Source organism: Saccopteryx leptura, chromosome 1, assembly GCF_036850995.1.
Source record: "Saccopteryx leptura isolate mSacLep1 chromosome 1, mSacLep1_pri_phased_curated, whole genome shotgun sequence".
In the NCBI taxonomy this organism is placed as follows: Eukaryota; Metazoa; Chordata; class Mammalia; order Chiroptera; family Emballonuridae; genus Saccopteryx; species Saccopteryx leptura.
This window is the reverse complement of record NC_089503.1, coordinates 14,381,862-14,401,650: the sequence shown is the minus strand read 5'-3', so window position 1 is coordinate 14,401,650 and position 19,789 is coordinate 14,381,862. Positions and strand designations below refer to the sequence as shown.

At 36.7% G+C, this 19,789-nt stretch overlaps 1 pseudogene; it reads right to left on the bottom strand.

Annotated features, from left to right (window-relative positions):
- Positions 1-14,128: 14,128 nt before the first annotated feature.
- On the bottom strand, positions 14,129-17,913 carry LOC136387916 (olfactory receptor 5B2-like; annotated as a pseudogene).
- Between the last annotated feature and the right edge of the window lie 1,876 nt (positions 17,914-19,789).

Below are 19,789 nucleotides of genomic sequence, written 5' to 3'. Positions count from 1 at the left end.
CCCATCTTCCTCACCTCGCTGTACCAAGAGTAGCAGAGACAAACCCTACAGCTAGCTCTCCAGAGCTGTTCTCTCCTCTGACTCCACATCGGGTTCCCAACTCTGATGAGATGTGGGAAGGAATACCTGAAAGCCTGAGATCACCATTGTTAGAGCTAAAAATCAGGAAAGCTGAAGCAGTATAGCTGAAACTGGAAGAAACTGGAAAGCCCTTACAACATGCTGTATCCAACTAATGACAGGAACAAAATGGGGAAGAACCAAACAAGACACAAAGCTACCTGAAAATGAAACATAAAATGGATCTAGAAAATCCTCAAAAATCAATAAATTATCTTAAATGTAAATGGAATGAACTCTCCAATAAAGAGGCACAGAGTAGAAGGTTGGATCAAAAAGCAAAACCAAACCATATGCTGCCTTCAAGAAACACATCTAAGCTGCAAGGACAAAAGTAGATTCAAAGTAAAAGTTGGAAAAATATTTTTCGAGTAAATAATATACAAAGAAAAGCAGGTGTGACCATATGCATATCTTACAATGCTGACCTGAAGACAACAAAAGTAACCAGAGACTAAGATGAACATTCCATATTGATAAAGAGGATATTGTATCAAGAAGACCTAACACTTTGTAATATATATACAGCAAACCAAGGAGCACAAAAATATTTAAAACATCTACTAACATCTAAAAATAAAAGCAGGCAGAAACATGATTCTACTTGGAGATTTCAACCCGTCATTGATAGCTTTAGATAGATCATCCAAACACAAAATCAATAAAAAAATATTGACTTTAAATGAAACTTTGAACTAAATTGACATAATAGACATTTATAGGCCATTTCATCTCAAAACATCAGATTATACATTCCATTCCAGTGTGCATGGAACATTCTCAAGGATATACCATATGTTGGGCCACAAAACTAACATTAACAAATTCAGGAAGATTGATATTATAAGAAACATATTTTCTGATCAGAAGACTTTGAAATTAGAATTGAACTCTAAAAAGGGAGTAAAGAAACCCACAAAAATGGTAATTAAACATCATACTTTAAAAAAATGACAGGTTTAAAGTAGAAATAAAAGCAAAGATCAAAAGGTAAATACAGACAAATAAAAATGACCACACAACATGTCAAAATTTCTGAGATGCAGCCAAAGCATTAATAAGAGGGAAGTTCATATCATTACAAGCTTTTATGAAGAAACAAAAGAAATTTGAATTAAACAACCTAACATAACACCTTAAGGAACTAGAAAAAAAAAGAACAAAGGCAACCCAAAGTCAGCAGAAGAAAGAAAATAGTAAAAATTAGAGCAGAACTAAATGATATAAAGAACAAAAATAGTATAGAAAAAATTAATATAACAAAGAGCTGTTTCTTGGAAAAGATCTATAAAATTGACATACCATTCACAAAGGAAAAAAGAGGAAGGACTCAAATAAACAAAATCTGAAATGAAAGAGGAGAAATTACCACAGAAATCATAGATATATATATACAAAAGATCACACTAGAATATTATGAAAGATTATATGCCACCAAATTCAACCTAGAAGGAATACACAAATTCCTAGAACTGTATAATCTTCTTAGACTGAGCCTTGAAGAAGTGGAAAACCTAAATAGACCTATATGCAGGGAGAAAATAGAAACAACTATCAAACCCCCCCCCCCAAAAAAAAGTCTAGGACCAGATGGTTACACTAGTGAATTCTACCAAAGTAAAAGAACATTTGGTAACTATCCTTTTCAGTCTTCCAAAACAAAAAAAAAAAAAAAAAAAAAAAGAAAAAGAAGAAGCAACACATTTTATGAGGCCAACATAGCACTCAACCCAAAACTTGGCAAGGACAACACGCAAAAAAGAAAACTACAGACCACTATTTCTAATGAACACTGATGCAAAAATTCTAAACCAAATACTAACAAATGATATGCAACAACACATTAAAAAAATAATACTTCACAATCAAGTGGGATTCATTCCAGGAGTACAAGGATGATTCAAAATATGGAAATTGATCAATGTAATACATTACATCAACAGAGCATAGAACAAAACCCATATGATCCTATCAATAGATGCAGAAAAGGCATTTGATAAGATACCACATTTTTTTATATTTAAAAAACTCAATATAATCAGAATAGATGAAAAGTACCACAACATAATAAAGGCCATATATGACAAACCATCAGCTAATATCATACTAAATGGTGAAAAAATGAAGGCTTTTCTTCTAAAATCAGGAAGAAGACAAGGAAAATATGCTTGGTATAATATCAATCTTCCTGAATTTGTTAATGTTAGTTTTGTGGCCCAACATATGGTATATCCTTGAGAATGTTCCATGCACACTGGAATAGAATGTATAATCTGATGTTTTGAGATGAAATGGCCTGTAAATGTCTATTATGTCAATTTAGTTCAAAGTGTCATTTAAAGTCTTACTCTCTCCACTCTTATTCAACATAGTTCTGGAAGTTATAGCCAGAGTAATTATGCAAGAGAAAGAAATAAAAAGCATTCATATCAGGAAAGAAGCAATAAAGGTAGCACTTTTTGCAGATGACATGATCCTGTATATAGAAAACTGAAAAGGCTGCACCAAAAGGCTATTAAAAATAATACACCAGTACTGTAAAGTTGCACAATACAAAATCAATATTCAAAAGTCTACTGCTTTTCTATATGCCAACAATTAAATATCAGAATATGAACTTAAATACAAAAACAAAACAAACACAAGTTGGTGAGGTCAGAGAAATGGCACTGTGAGGAGGGCTCCCGATACCTCTCCTCAAAATTTCAACAAGTTCGACAACTAGAGATAGAAAAATGATCCCAGGATCCTCTGTAAGACACACACACTGAACAAAGGTACGATTGGGTGAAAAGGTGGCTAAATATATAATCGACCCTGAAGGAAATAAGATGGAAAATGGAACACTTCACCTTCCTCACTGACCTGAGCAAGGGCTGCTTTCACTTGGAACCCAGAGAAAGTGAGGGCTGGGGGAATGGAAAGAGCTGGGCTGGCACAGAGACGTTCAAGCTGAAGAAATAGTGTGCCTGCGGCAGCTCAGCCCATGTTAGCTAACGTCATCAGCGGACCTCCGCAGAGGCGGGTGAGTGGTTGCCTTCATTTCTCCCAATATCCTGGTCGGCGAGCGTGGACAGTGTGTGAGTGGTTCCTCCTAGCACCTTGGGCGTGGGCACCCGCATTCCCTGACAGATGGGCAGGGTCGGAGACTGTCAGCAGTAGCCTTCTGCGTGAGCTGAGACCAGAATCTCGGTGTAATCCCTGCTCCCCGAACAACAGCTCACCGGGAGTGTGAGAAAGCCAATTTGCCTACGCCCGGACCTCTTCTGGCAGGCGGAGCACCTCCACCTGCCATACAAGCTAACACAGCACATTCCCAGGGAAGAAAAATACAAAAGTGCTAGGGGGAGGGTTGGGCAGGCAGCTTGCAGACAGTCTCTGGAGCAGATCCGTGGATCCAGTTGCTGAAATTAGCTTAACCCACAGTCTGCTCACTGCCCAGCTGGCTTATGCCAACAGCGGCTCTGGCTGACAAGGTCTTCTTTCTCAGGTCAGCGATCTAAGAGAACACGATGGAGAGACATAATATTTTTAAGGCCTCTTGCTCTGCTCGCAGTAGCTGGGCAACTTCCTGCCAGCAGATACAGGGTAAAAAGCACATTTCTATGGAACAGACCTCAGAGAACACTGCAGAAGTTATAGGCTGTAGGCTAGGAGTTCCCAAACTATGGCCTGCAGGCCGCATGTGGCCCCCTGAGGCCATTTATCTGGCCCCCACCGCACTTCCGGAAGGGGCACCTCTTTCATTGGTGGTCAGTGAGAGGAGCATAATTCCCATTGAAATACTGGTAAGTTTGTTGATTTAAATTTACTTCCTCTTTATTTTAAATATTGCATTTGTTCCCATTTTGTTTTTTTACTTTAAAATAAGATATATGCAGTGTGCATAGGGATCTGGTCATAGTTTTTTTTTATAGTCTGGCCTTCCAATGGTCTGAGGGACAGTGAACTGGCCCCCTGTGTAAAAAGTTTGCAGACCCCTGATGTAGGCTTTTTAACAAGGAAGAATCCTGCAGAGAGCAATCCCATGAAACGCTAAGGCAAATTTAACTAGGCATACCCGGGGAACCTTAGAAAGGAGCTTGAACAGAAGTCAACACACCCACCTACCTGCTTAAGCAGGTGGCTCTGATCAGCAGAGCTTTCATACTCAGGGCTCTGTGCTAAAAGGAGGGACTTGGCAGCTTTTAAGACCTCCTGTTCTGCAGGAAGTGACTATGGCATCTTCCTGCCAACCAGTAAAGGTTAAAAAGTACAAAAATCCTGGGCAGATTGCTCCCACAGAGTGCTGAGGCATACTAGGCATGCCTGGAGGCTCATAGAAAGACAGCTTGTGAGCAGTTGGCTCCCATTCTGCCTGATTACACCGGCAGCTCTGGCTGGCAAAGCCTTACCCAGAGCCCTGTGCTGAGTGGAGATAGAGTAGGGATTTGCCAGCTCTAAGGGTCTCTTACACTCCAGACAGTGGCAGGGGCAACTTCATAGCTGAATCACCTGGTATTTCAGGAAGGAGAGACTTGGAGAGAGGCTCCAGGAAAACAAACTCTCCCATTGTTGAAGCCTGCAAATGCTAACAAGCCCCAAACAGCAATGAGACTGAGGCTTAGTATATAACATTGCCATAGCAACACATCAACTGTAAATTTCTACCTAAGCATGCCACAGGGGCAGAGCCTGGGGTAAAGTGCCACTGACCAGAAAGAGGGAGAAGAAAGAAAAAGGAAGAAACAACCTCTCAAAATCAAGAATAATCCAGTCTTTATAACTTTTTCCACCTTTTTTTTTCCTATCATTTCTTTATCTTTATATTTTTTCTTCCACCTTGGTCCTTTTATCCTCTTCTCATTTTATTCTTTTCTCTTCATCTTGAACTACATTACCCATAGTGTTACATTTCTCATTTTTTTCTTTTCTTTTTTCTTTCTTTCTATGAGAGTAACACTCCAAAAACCTTAACTCTCTCTTTTTTATCTTCTTCTTTTTCTTTTTTTTCTTCCTCTCTCTTAGTTTCTTCTTTTCTCTTTCACTTTTCCTTTCATTAGATCCTCACTCGCAAATTATTTTATTTTGGATTCAAATTTTTTCTATGTGGCATTTTGTGTGCTTTTTACTTTGCTTTTTAACTCATTAGCATTCCCCCCAACCCTGGCCTTCTATTCTATGTAGTTTTTGTTCCACTTAATACAACAGTATCTTTTTTCTTTCTCTTGTTTTCTTCTTATTTCTTTCACTATATCTCTCATTCGACCGTCATTTACAAGCAAATTATTTTTTCTTGATCCAAATTTTTCCTTTTCTGCATTCTGTGGGTCCTCACCTCGTTTTTTGTCCCTTTGTCACTTCTCCCTAACTCAGACCCTCCGTTCTAGGTAGTTTTTGTTCCATTTAGCACAATATAATTCTTAGTTTTTCACATTATTTTCTCAAAAAAAGAAATAATAATTTTTAAAATCATTTTATTTATTTATTTTTCTTTTTATTCTTTATTAATTATCATTAGTTTTATTAACAAAATCACCCTCAGGTGCCATTAAGGAAAAGGAAATTGAATATCATGAATACAAAAGACAGAGATGTAGCACAAAGAGATGAGGAAAAATCTATAGAAAAAAATTTAATAGATTGGAAACCTTGGAGTTAAATGACATAGAATTTAAAATAGAAATTCTAAAAATACTCAGAGATATACAAGAAAACACAGAAAGGCAATTTAGGGAGCTCAAAAAACAATTCAATGAACACAAAGCATATATTACTGAGGAATTTGAAACTATGAAAACAAATCAAACAGAGATGAAAAACTCAATTCATGAACTAAAAAATGAGGTAACAAGCTTAGCTAATAGAACAGGCCAGATAGAAGAGAGAATTAATGACATAGAAGACAGGCAACTTGAGGCACAACAGAGAGAAGAGGAGAGAGACTCATGAATTAAAAAAAATAAGAAAGTCCTACAGAAATGTCTGACTCCATCAAAAAGAGTGACATAAGAATAATAGGTATATCAGAAGGAGAAGAGAGAGAAAATGGAATGAAGAATATATTCAAACAAATAATAGATGAGAACTTCTGAAGCCTATGGAAAGAACTAAAGCATCAAATTCAAGAAGCAAACAGAACACTGAGCTATTTTAAACCCAACAAACCTACTCCAAGGCACATCATAATGAAATTGGCACAAACCAATGACAAAGAAAAAATTCTCAAGGCAGCCAGGGAAAAGAAGAATACAACATATAAAGAGAGGCCTATTAGATTGTCATCATTTTTTTTCAGCAGAAACTCTGCAAGCTAGAAGAGAATGGATCCCAATATTTAAAGATCTGAAAGAGAGGAACTTTCAGCCAAGAATACTATACCCATCAAAGCTATCCTTCAAATACAAAGGAGAAATAAAAAAATTCACAGACACAGAAAAGATGAAGGAATTTATCACCAGAAGACCCCCACTTCAGGAAATCCTAAAGGGAGTTTTCCAACCAGATACAAAAAAAAAAAAACACAACAAAACAAAACCACAAGTAAAAGCTCCACCAAAAACACAATAAAACCAAATTTAAACTGTGACAACAAAAACAAAAAAGGGAGAGGAAGGAGATTAACAGTAGCAAAGGATGATGGAGTGCAGAAGCACTCATGAAATAGTGTACTACAATGAACATGGTGGGTACCCTTTCCATTACTTAATGGTTATCACCCCTGAGAAAACCACCACAGAAGCACATGACTTGAAAAAAGAATAACAGAGGAAAGAAGTATGGATTACAACCAAACAAAAACAAATGATAAAAAAAACAAAAGAGAATAACCAAACAAGATAAAAAACTAACATAAAGCTATATATAAAATGGCAATAGGAAACCCTTAAGTGTCAATAATTACACTATATATAAATGGATTGAACTCACCAATAAAAAGACACAGAGTAGCAGAATGGATTAAAAAAGAAAATCCAGCCCTGGCCGGTTGGCTCAGCGGTAGAGCGTCGGCCTAGCATGCGAAGGACCCGGGTTCGATTCCCGGCCAGGGCACACAGGAGAAGCGCCCATTTGCTTCTCCACCCCTCCGCCGTGCTTTCCTCTCTGTCTCTCTCTTCCCCTCCCGCAGCTGAGGCTCCATTGGAGCAAAGATGGCCCGGGTGCTGGGGATGGCTCTGTGGCCTCTGCCTCAGGCGCTAGAGTGGCTCTGGTTGCAACATGGTGATGCCCAGGATGGGCAGAGCATCGCCCCTTGGTGGGCAGAGCGTCGCCCCCTGGTGGGCGTGCCGGGTGGATCCCGGTTGGGCGCATGCGGGAGTCTGTCTGACTGTCTCTCCCTGTTTCCAGCTTCAGAAAAATGAAAAAAAATAAATAAATAAAAAAGAAAATCCAACTGTATGCTGCCTACAAGAAACACATCTAAGCAACAAGGACAAAAACAAATTCAAAGTGAAAGGCTGGAAAAGAATACTCCAAGCAAATGACATCCAAAAAAAAAGCAGGTATAGCCATACGCATATCTAACAATGCAGACTACAAGACATCAAAAGTAATCAGAAACAAAAGTGGTCATTTCATAATGATTAAGGGGACACTGAATCAAGAAGACATAAAACTTTTTAATATATATGCACCAAATCAAGGAGCACCAAAATATATAAGACACCTACTGACTGACCTAAAAAAAAAAAACTGACTAAAATACAATCATACTTGCAGACCTCAGTACACCGCTGAAAACTCTAGATCACACTTCCAAACAGAAAATTAATAAAGAAATATTGCCGTTATACAAAACACAAGAACAATTGGATATTGTAGACATCTACAGGACATTTCATCCCAAAGTGCCAGAGTATACATTTTTCTCTAGTGTACATGGAACATTATCAAGAATTGACCATAATTTTGGCCACAAAAATAACATCAGCAAATTCAGAAAAATTAAAATTATACCAAGCATACTTTCTGATCATAAAGCTTTGAAACTGGAATTCAACTGCAAAAAAGAGGTAACAAAGCCACAAAACTGTGGAAACTAAACAACATACTTTTAAAAATGAGTGGGTCAAAGAAGAAATAAGCACAGAGATCAAAAGATACAGAAATAAAAATAACAATAGGACATATCAGAATTTCTGGGATGGAGCAGAAGCAGTAATAAGAGGAAAGTTCATATCACTATAGGCCTATATGAACAAACAAGAAAGCCCAAGTAAACCACTTAACTTCACATCTTAAGGAACTAGAAAAAAAAGAACAAAGGCAACCCAAAACCAGCAGAAGGAAATAATAAAAATCAGAGCAGAAATAAATAAAATAGAGAACAAAATAACTATAGAAAACATTAATAAAACAAAGAGCTTGTTCTTTGAAAAGATCAACAAAATTGACAAACCCTTAGAAAGAGTCACCAGGAAAAAAGAGAAAGGACTCATATAAACAAAATCCAAAATGAAAGAGGAGAAATCACCAAAGATATCATAGATATACAAAGAATTATTGTAAAAACTATGAAAAACTATACGCCACCAAATTCAACAATCTAGAAGAAACAGATAAATTCCTAGAACAATACAATCTTCCTAGACTGAGTCATGAAGTAGCTAAAAGCCTAAACAGACAAATAAGCATGGAGGAAATAGAAAAACCTATTAAAAATCTCCCCCAAAATAAAATTTCAGGGCCAGATGGCTATACTAGTGAATTCTATCAAACATTCAAAGAAGAATTGGTTCCTATTCTACTCAAAGTCTTCCAAAACTTTGAAGAAGAAACAATACGTCTAAACACATCTTATGAGGCCAGCATTACCCTCATACCAAAACCTGGCAAGAACGGCACAAAAAACTACAGACCAATATCTCTAATGAGTAGAGATGCTAAAATACCAAACAAAATACGAGCAAATTGAATACAACAACATGTTAAAAAATAATACATCATGATCAAGTGGGATTCATTCCAGAATCTCAAGGATGGTTCAACATACGTAAAACAGTTAACATAATACACCATATCAACAAAACAAATAACAAAAGCCCACATGATCTAATAAAAAATGCAGAAAAAGGATTTAATAAAATACAACAGAATTTTATGTTTAAAACACTCAACAAAATAGGTATAGAAGGAAAATATCTCAACATGATAATGGCCATTTATGATAAACCATTAGCTAACATCATATTAAATAGCATATAACTGAGGACTTTTTCCCTTAAATCAGGAACAAGACAGAATTTTCTACTCTCTCCACTCTTATTTAACATGGTGCTCAAAGTTCTAGCCAGAGCAATCAGACAAGATAAAGAAATAAAAGCATCCATATCAGAAAAGAAGAAGTAAAGGTTTCACTTTTTGCAGATGATATGATCCTATACATTGAAAACCCCAAAGACTCCACAAAAAGATTACTAGAAACAATAAACCAATACGGTAAGGTAGTAGGATACAAAATTAATATACAAAAGTCCATTGCCTTCCTATATTCCTACAATGAAATATCAGAAAACGAACTCAAATAATAATCCCCTCATGGTTGCAAAAAAAACAAAACCTAGGAATAAGCATGACAAAGAATGCATAGGACCTATATAATGAAAACGACAAAGCAAGGGAAATCAAAAAAGATACAATGAAATGGACAAATATTCCTTGTTTTTGGATAGGAAGAATAAATATAATCAAAATGACCATTTTACCCAAAGCAATATACAAATTCAATGCAATTCCCATCAAAATTCCAGTAAATAAGTAAATCAGAAAAATCTAAGAACTGCTTGATTTCATACATAGTTGGGACATAAAAACGAGACTTAGAGACATGGACAAGAGTGTGGTGGTTACAGTGGTGGGGAGAGGAAGGAGAGAAATGGAGAGGGGATGGGGGGCACTAAGAAAACCAGATAGAAGGTGACGGAAGACAATTTGACTTTGGGTGATGGGTATGGAACGTAATTAAATGTCAAAATAACCTGGAGATGTTTTCTCTGAACATATGTATCCTGGTTTATTAATGTCACCTCATTAAAATTAATAATAAAAAACAAACAAAAAAACCCAAACACAACTACTTTTATAATTGCAACAAAAAATACTCAGAAATAAACTTAACAAATAATGTGAAGGACCTATATACTGAAAACTACAAAACATTACCAAAAGAAATTTAAAAAGACACAATGAACTGAGAAAATATTTTGTGTTCATGGATTGGAAAAATCAACATAGTTAAAATGGCCATATTACCCAAAGCAATATACAAATTTAATGCAATCCCCATAAAAATCTCAATATCATTCTTTAAAGAAATAGAACCAAATATTACCACTTTCGTATTGAACCATAAAAACACCCAAATAGCCAAAGTGATCTTGAGGAAAAAGTATGACGCCAGAGGTATCATAACACCGGACTTCAAATTATACTATAGAGTCACAATAAATAAAATAGCATGGTATTGGCAGAAAAACAGACATACAGACCAATGGAACAGAATTGAGAGCCCAGAAACAAAACCACATATATATGGACAAATCATCTTTGAGACAGGAGCCAAAAACACACAATGGAGTAAAGAAAGCCTCTTCAATAAATGGTGTGGGGAAAATTGAAAAACCACATGGAAAAAAAAATAAAACTGGACTATAGTTTGTCCCCCTGCACAAAAATTAATTTAAAGTGGATCAAAGACCTAAATATAAGACCTGAATTTATAAATTACATGGACGAAAACATAGATAGTAAGCTCATGGACCTTGGCTGTAGAGAACAATTTATGAATTTGACCTCAAAGGCAAGAGAAGTTAAGGCAAAAATAAATGAATGGGACTATATAAAACTAAAAAGCTTTTGAACAGCAGAAGAAACAGACAACAAAACAAATAGGCAGCCAACTAAATGGGATATAATATTTGCAAAAAACAGCTCAGATAAGGGATTAATATCCAAAATATATAAAAAGCTCACAAAGCTCAGCAACAAACAAGCAAACAATTCAATTAAAAAATGAGGGAAGTACATGTACAGACACTTCTCCCAAGAGGACATACAAATGGCCAACAGATATATGAAAAAATGCTCATCTTCACTAGCTACTTGAGAAATGCAAATCAAAACTACAATGAGATACCACCTCACACCTGTTAGATTGGCTGTTATCAACAGGACAGGTAATAACAAGTGTTGGAGAGGCTGTGGAGAAAAAGAACCCTCCTTCACTGCTATTGGGAATAGAAATTCGTATGACCATTATAAAATAAAGAATGGGGGTTCCTTCCTCAAAAAATTAATAATAGAATTACCATATGACCCACCAATTCCTCTACTGGGTATCAACCCCCAAAATGCAAAAACATTTGAACAATAAGAGTCATGTACCCCCATGTTCATCACCGCATTATTCACAGGGGCCAAGACATGAAAACAACCAATGTGCATCTTGATGGAGGATTCGATAAAGAAGATGTGATACATATCATATATAATATGGAATACTACTCAGCCATAAGAGATGATGACACAGGATCATTTACAACAACACGGATGGACCTTGAGAACATTATACTGAGTGAAATAAGTAAATCAGAAAAAGCTAAGAGTTGTATGATTTTACACATAGATAGGATATAAAAATGAGAGATATTGATATAGATAAAAATAAAGTGGTTACCAGGGGAAGGGAAGGGGACTTGACTAATTGGGCAGGGATGAGGGGGAAGGAGAAGGGTTTAAAAAGATACAAATATAAGGAGATGGAAGATGATTTGACTTTGAGTGATGGGTATGCAACATAATCAACAGTTCAAATGGTATAGAAATGTTCACCTGAAACCTATTTACTCTTGTTGATCAATGTCACTCTGTTAAAGTTAATTGTTTAAATAATTTTTAAAAAAAATGTCCTTAACTGTAACCTTAGAATGTATACTTTTTGAGTCTGTAATCTTTCACTTAGCCTTTGAAGCCCAACCACATTATTACTGGTGTCATTCTGAAATATTTTTTATTGCAGAGCAGTATTGTCTATATTGACATTACAGATCATTTATCCTATTCCACAGTCCAGGAACATTTGTGTTAGGTCTAGTGTTTGATAATTGCAAATAAAGTTGATGTAAACATTTGCCTAAACATTTTTGTCTAATCTTCAGTTTTCATGTCATTTGGGTAAATATCTAGGAATAGAACTGTTTGGTTGTACAGTAAGGAGAAACTGCCAAATTGTTTTCTGAAAGGGCTATACCATTTTGATTTCCCAACAGCATTCCATTCAAATTGTTTTACATCTTTATCAGCATTTGGAATTTTAAAGGTTTAAAACTCTTAAGTGAAATAAACCAGTCAGAGCAAGTAAAACACTGCATGATTTCACTTATATGTGGAATCTAATGAACAAAACAAACAAACAACAAACAAACAAAATAACAACAGACTCATAGACACAGAGGACAGACTGACAGCTGTCAGAAAGGAGGGAGCTTAGGGGCTGGGTGAAAAGAGTGAAGGAATTAAGCAGTACAAATTAGTAGTTGCAGAATCACCAGAGAGATTTAGTTTGCAGAGTCAGGAATAGAGTTAATAATGTCGAGATAACAGAGCTTGGGCGATGCTTCAGGCAAGAAGGGGATCACTCTGTAAGGTGCATGGTTTTCCAGGCACTTTGCTGTACATCTGAAACTGATGTGAAATGGTATTGAATGTAAATCTTGGTGAAAAAAATTAAAATAATGTAATTAAACTTTTATTTCATTTTCATTTTTGCTCTATTTCAAAGACATCTCTAGAAGTCGCCTTAGCAAATCTCTTTCTAAAAGAACCAACCAAACTTGCCATCACAGTTCTTGATTGGGAATTTATTTTTCCAACTAAGGAGGAACGATCATTTCTTTCTTTGCACAGATATCTCTGAGCCCATATTTACGTCCTGACTTATCACACGTTTATTAGAACAGACAAATGTCAGTTACCCATGTTTTCTGTGCACACATTTGCACAATTCCAATTGGCTTCACTTCAAATCAGGGTAAGTCATTTAGCCTCTTCAAACTTCAACTTCTCTTCCATAAAGAGAAAAGGAGTAATTATCCTGTGATTCTCACAAGATTTCAGGATTAACACATGACATATATATTAAGTATAGCACTAATTCTGTCACATATTAGCTGTTTTATAAGGTTACATATTAATATTTATGTAATAGATATTGATATTGCATTGATCATAAGAACAGTGGTTCTAAAACAATATACCTGCTTACCCATATGTGCTTTTCTCACTTACAGCAAGGAGAGACACGTAGTAGTTCTAGACAATGGACTGTGGCAATAATTGATATATTGTTTTCAGCATATCCACTTACCTGCACTTGTCTTTTCTCCTACCATGATAATTAGTACGTTTACTGTTCCACAGGTAAAGCTTCTCTGTTTCTGGGACACGTGCAATGCATATACTGCTTTATTGTTTCTCATACAAACTTAAGGTTTAAAAATATTTTTTTTTGCTATGCAGTCTGAATAATTTCAATAATTCATTTTCAAGTTTATTTGTTCATTCTTCTGCTTCATCAAGTCTAATTATAAAGTTCTTTATTAAAATTTTAGTCCATCATTGAAGTCTTCAACTCCAGAAATTGTTTGGTTATTTTTCATACTTTATATCCCTTTGTCAAACTTCTCCTTTTGTTACAGATCATGTCCTGATTTTGTTTAGCTGTTTATGTGTGTTCTCTCCTAACTCACTGAGCTTCTTTAAAATTATCATTTTGAAATCCTTCTCTGGCAATTCACAGATCTTTATTTCTTTAAGATCAATGACTAATTCATCATATTTTTGTTGTGTATTTTTCCTAATTTTTGTGTTTCTTGTAGCTTTTATTCTTTGTGCACTTTAATAGGACAAGGTTTCCCTCTACTACCATAGCTAGAGATATTGGGATATTCCTAAACTCTTTATAATGGCTCTGCACTGCACCCATGTTTATTGTCCTGAAGGGGAAGTCTTATGTTTGTACTTTCTTCCCATCTCACAGAAAAGTGTTGGCTTCAGTAAAATGTTCACCTCTTTCTCTCCAGCAATGCACTAGTAGGTTGGACCACTGGATGCATATTTCACTCCTTTCCACTACTTCTGGGGAAGAGATTCAGGGTGTGCACCTTCCTCTAAGATAACTGAGTGATGTCTGTTGTAGTAAACCACTTGCCTCCTTGTCCTTGGGCACTCTACTGCAAGATGTTAGACACACATTCACCTCTCTTCCTTTCTCCTGGGATAAAGTTTCCAGAACTAGCAGTATTCCATTTACTACTAACAATATCCCACTCTAGTGTGAGCGCCCACATGGGGCACATACATGTGCTTTGGTCCATCAGCTTGTTTGTGCCCCTGTTTAACATGTACATTTGCATTTTCATGTGGTAGAGACAATGTAAATGGAACAAGTGAATAAACAATATATCATTAGTGACATCTGTAAAGCAGGTCCCAAAATTTCTAATGCTTTCCCTTAATTATCTTCATTCAGGTATTACATTTCTGAATATGTTTTCTTTTCAAAAGACAAAGAATTCTGAAAAACTAAAGATTTCATCTTAGAAATTTAAATGCAGTGTGGGGCTTAAAAAGTAATTCACTGCATGTTAAAATTCAGAGAAATTAAACAGTGTTAGTGTGCATACTACGAAGTCAAAATTTCATTCCCATTGAAAAATGTGCCTTTCCAACCACAGTTTTTTTTTTTTTAATAAATTTTTATTAATGTTAATGGGATGACATTAATAATTCAGGGTACATATATTCAAAGAAAACATGTCTAGGTTATCTTCTCATTAAATTATGTTGCATACCCCTCGCCCAGAGTCAGATTGTCCTCTGTCACCCTCTATCTAGTTTTCTCTGTGCCCCTCCCCCTCCCCCTTACCCTCTCCCTCCTTCCCTCCTGCATCCTCCCTCCCCCCACCCCTGGTAACCACCACACTCTTGTCCATGTCTCTTAGTCTTGTTTTTATGTTCCACCAATGTATGGAATCATGTAGTTCTTGTTTTTTTCTGATTTACTTATTTCACTCCGTATAATGTTATCAAGATCCCACCATTTTGCTATAAATGATCTAATGTCATCATTTCTTATGGCTGAGTAGTATTCCATAGTGTATATCCAACCACAGTTTTTAATGCACTCTTGACCTCCTTGTTCTTCAGGCTGTGGACCAAAGGGTTTTGCATGGGGTGACCATAGAACAGAAGACAGAGCCCATTTTGTCTGTGTTCATAGAATGGCTGGAACTGGGCTTTAAGTACATGAAGATGACAGTCGTAAAGGAGATGGAGACAGTAATGAGGTGAGGAGGTGGACAAAGCCTTCGAGTGATTTTGAGCTGAGTGCATCTTCAAGGTAGTTAAATATATGACTATGTAAGAAAAAAATTTCACCAGTAGAGCATAAAGGACACTAAAGCTGGACATAAAAACAAGAAATACCTCACTAATATCTGTGTCTGAGCAAAGAGAGCCATGACAGCTGGAACATCACATAAAAAGTGATTGAGCCCTGGCCGGTTGGCTCAGTGGTAGAGCGTCGGCCTGGCGTGCAGAGGTCCCGGGTTCGATTCCTGGCCAGGGCACACAGGAGAGGCGCCCATCTGCCTCTCCACCCCTCCCCCTCTCCTTCCTCTCTGTCTCTCTCTTCCCCTCCCGCAGCGAGGTGCCATTGGAGCAAAGATGGCCCGGGCACTGAGGATGGCTCCTTGGCCTCTGCCCCAGGCATTAGAGTGGCTCTGGTCGCGGTAGAGCAACGCCCCGGAGGGGCAGGGCATCGCCCCCTGGTGGGCGTGCCGGGTGGATCCCGGTCGGGCGCATGCGGGAGTCTGTCTGACTGTCTCTCCGTTTCCAGCTTCAGGAAAAAAAAAAAAGTGATTGATAACATTAGACTTACAAAGGGAAAGACTGAAAATGTCTCCAACATAGAAGGAGGCATTAAAGAAACTGTAGATGTAGGAGCCTATGGCCAGACGCACACACACGCCTGTCGTCATGGTGGTGTTGTAATGTAGGGGTTTGCTCACTGCTGCATAGTGGTCATAGGCCGTGGAGAAAACAGGTAAGTTTTCTCAATGACAAAGGCACCAGAAAAGAACATCTGAGCAGCACAGGCATTGTAGGAGATGACCTTGTTGCCTATAAGTAACCAGGCCATGACTTTGAGGGTGACAGCTGAGGAGTAAACAAAGTCCACCAGAGACAGGTTACTAAGGAAAAAGTATAATACATAGGAGTGTGGAGATGAGAGTCCAAGAGAATCAGCACAATTGTCTCAAGGTTCCCAACCACAGTGATGAAATAAATGAGACTGAACATGATAAAGAGAGGGACCTGTAGTTCTAGGACATGGGTTAGTCCAAGGAGGATGAAGTGTGTCACTTATGTCCTGTTCTCATCAATGCTTTTTGGGAATCATGAGATGTCTTGTAGAAGTGAGAGCTAAGGGAAAAAATGAAATAAAATAAGAATCTGTTGTTAAATAAAAAAATATAAATACCATGTGTGTTATTTTGTTAATCATTTATACCTCAAAATTATCTTGACCAAATGTTAAGAGCCTTACATATAAATGTGTGTGTATGCAATGGGTAGTATTTATTTTTTACTTTACCATTAAAAATTAAGGATTTGGAAAGTTTGTGATATTTTACAATTATATCACTATTATGAAGAAGAGTCAAGATGCAAAACTGAACCCCAGTTCCAATACAATCAAATTCTGTGAGTGTTTCACTGCCTGAGTGTCAGCATATTTATAGGTGCCAGTAGTAATAAAAATGACAGCATGAGAAAAAGGTGGAATTACAGTTCAATCTTGTAAATTCATTTTGTTCGCTTTGTAGTTTAAAGAACGGTCATTTCACACTTATGCTTTTTCTATTGCCTCCGGTACACCAATTAATAGTGAACAAGATGAAGTTATCATCCTATCCAATCAGAGCATCATTTATCTTATATTTTTACTCATCTTCTTCAGAGAAGCAGCAGGATATTTCATAAGTACCATTAAACTCTCCACTAATGGAAAGTTTGACATTTGTACTCCAGCCTCAACTCACTATTTAAAAAATAGTTTAAAACAACTATTTTTGTACTCATGTAATACACAGTATTTGTTGCTGCACTAATAGTGTATATAAATTATTTACCTTACCTTGCTCCTTGAAGAGGAGGGTCAGTCAGTCCTGAATAGTGAGTATGGAATCATAAATTTATCCATGAAATAATGGATAAATAATGATAAACAAGCTATATTTTAGTAGTTAATGAAATTTTCCAAGTTCTGTAACATGGAGAAAGTTAGAGGAAAAAAAACTAACAAGGACTCAGAACCCGGGGCTTAAGTCCTGAATCCACAGTGAATTCAAATTCTGCCTTTGGAAGAGTCTACTACTTTTGTCTTGTTTGTAAAATAAATAAAATAAAATAGTTTCCCCTACATAATTACAGGATTCTGTATGTAAATAGCAAATAAGAGAAGCTCTATGAACTGTGTAAGCGGTTACCATTTTAAAGTCCTTTTTTAAATCTTGGGGTGTTTTCCTTGGCCATGGTTGCAGGATTATAGCAATTCTCAGTAGACACAGGCCTGTGTGTAATGAGAAGTATTAACATTCAGATGAATTTATGATGATCAAAGTACCCAGCGTGCAGTGTGGTCCCTCTGAAATGATGTGTGGATTGTTGTTGGTATTTCATAGGTTTACGCAGGGATCCAGGAGTGAGTTGTAGAGATATGGGGCTCTCAGGGAATGTGCCCCATGAGGGCATCTATAGCTCCTCATCCCACCTTTTTAAGGAAGAAATAATTAAACTGCCTATGGCAGGGATGGCCAACATACGGCCCACGGGCCAAATCTGGCCCGCGTAATGAGTTTATGTGGCCCGCGATTAAATTTTTAATATTCTCTGCTACTTTAAAATCTCAGCTACTCAGAAGTGGAAGTGTCTTTGATTATTGGAAATCGAGATATTTAAGAAGATAGTGATACGTGGAAAAGAATTCCGCTTGTGACTAATCTAGGGTTAACTTCCAATATCTGGTTGAATGGAGTTGTCATACTTCTTTATTTTATTTTTTTAAATTCCATTATAAAGATTTACAACTTTTGTACTACTCTGTACTCGAAACAAACTTTTTGATGTTTAGCAGGGATGTGAAACCCACATTCTGTTAGGCGGAATTTGACAGTGCGCACCCAAGGCCAAACAATTCGTTATTTTTGTGGTCAAGTGTGCTGAATCAAGTGGCACTGTAGCATAGACAATAGCTGCAGTTGATAACTGCAAACGTGTTCAAGCTGTTTGTAAAACAAAATAATTGTTTTATTTGCGATATAACCCCTTCAAGCTCATTCTATTAATTAAATATTGTTTCAATTGATTGCAATAGAGTTTGGATATTTATATGGTATGTAATTATATTTTTATTAAAATAATATTGTATATTAAATTTTTTTCACTCACATTTATTCATAAACAAATTACATAAAAATTTTGTTTACTTAAAAAATCGCTTTTGTATTTAACATTTTTTAATTTTAATATTTCATCCGGCCTGTGAAAAATGTTTTCTTTCTAATCTGGCCTGGGGGCAAAACTGTTGGCCATACCTGGCCTATGGGGACCCAGCTGTATAATGAATGTGCATGCATATTTTGCTACTACATATAATTTCTTTCTTTTTCTAAATGCATAATTTAGAAACTGTATGATCCACACATTTTTTGTGTGTATCTAGTTCTAAGAATTTGTTCAAATGTGTAATGGTAATGTAGCTACTACCAGAATCATGATAATAGAACATTTCCAACATGTATGCAAAAGTACAAGGTTCTTTGTTGTCAACTCCTTCCCCTACCCACTGCTTCAGTAGACCACTGAACTGTTTCGTGTAGGTAACAACCTTTGCAAGAATATCTTTCACTGGACTCTAGCGTATGTAGTCTATGAGTCTTGCTTCTTTCACTTGATATAATGCATTTACACCTCATCAATGTTGCTACTTTTACTGGTAGTGCAAATAGTTTTCAGTAGTATTCTATTTTACTGATATTACAGAATGTTTAGTCGTTCTTCAGCTGAGAGACATTATGTTGTTCCTAGGGTGTGATAGTCATAAAAAAGGCAGATCTATACATAGGCCTAAAGGTTTTTCTATGAACATAAGTTTTGTTTTTTTTTCCAAAGAGACACACAGACAGGAAGGAGAGAAATGAGAAGAATCAGCTGGTCGTCGTGGCACATTAGTTGTTCACTGTTTGCTTTCTCCTAAGTGCCTGTGGGGTGGGGCTCCAGGTGAGCCTGTGCCCACTTGCTCAAGCAAATGATGTTGGGCTCAAACCAGTTACTACTATGGGGTCATTTCTATGACCCTACACTCAAGCCAGTGACCCCATGCTCAAGCTGGTGAACCAGTGCTCACGCCAGTGACTTTGGGGTTTTGAACTTGGGCCTCACCATCCTAGGCCAACGTTCTCTCCAGTAAAACATCCTTTAAAAACCTGAGAAATTCTTATAAATTTGCTTGCATAGTCTAGTCACCATACCCTGAATTGATTCCTAAATATGACTCTATTTCCTGTTTTATTAATTTTCCTTTATATTACCATATCTTTATCTTTGAACTAAATAGTGGTTATCTGAA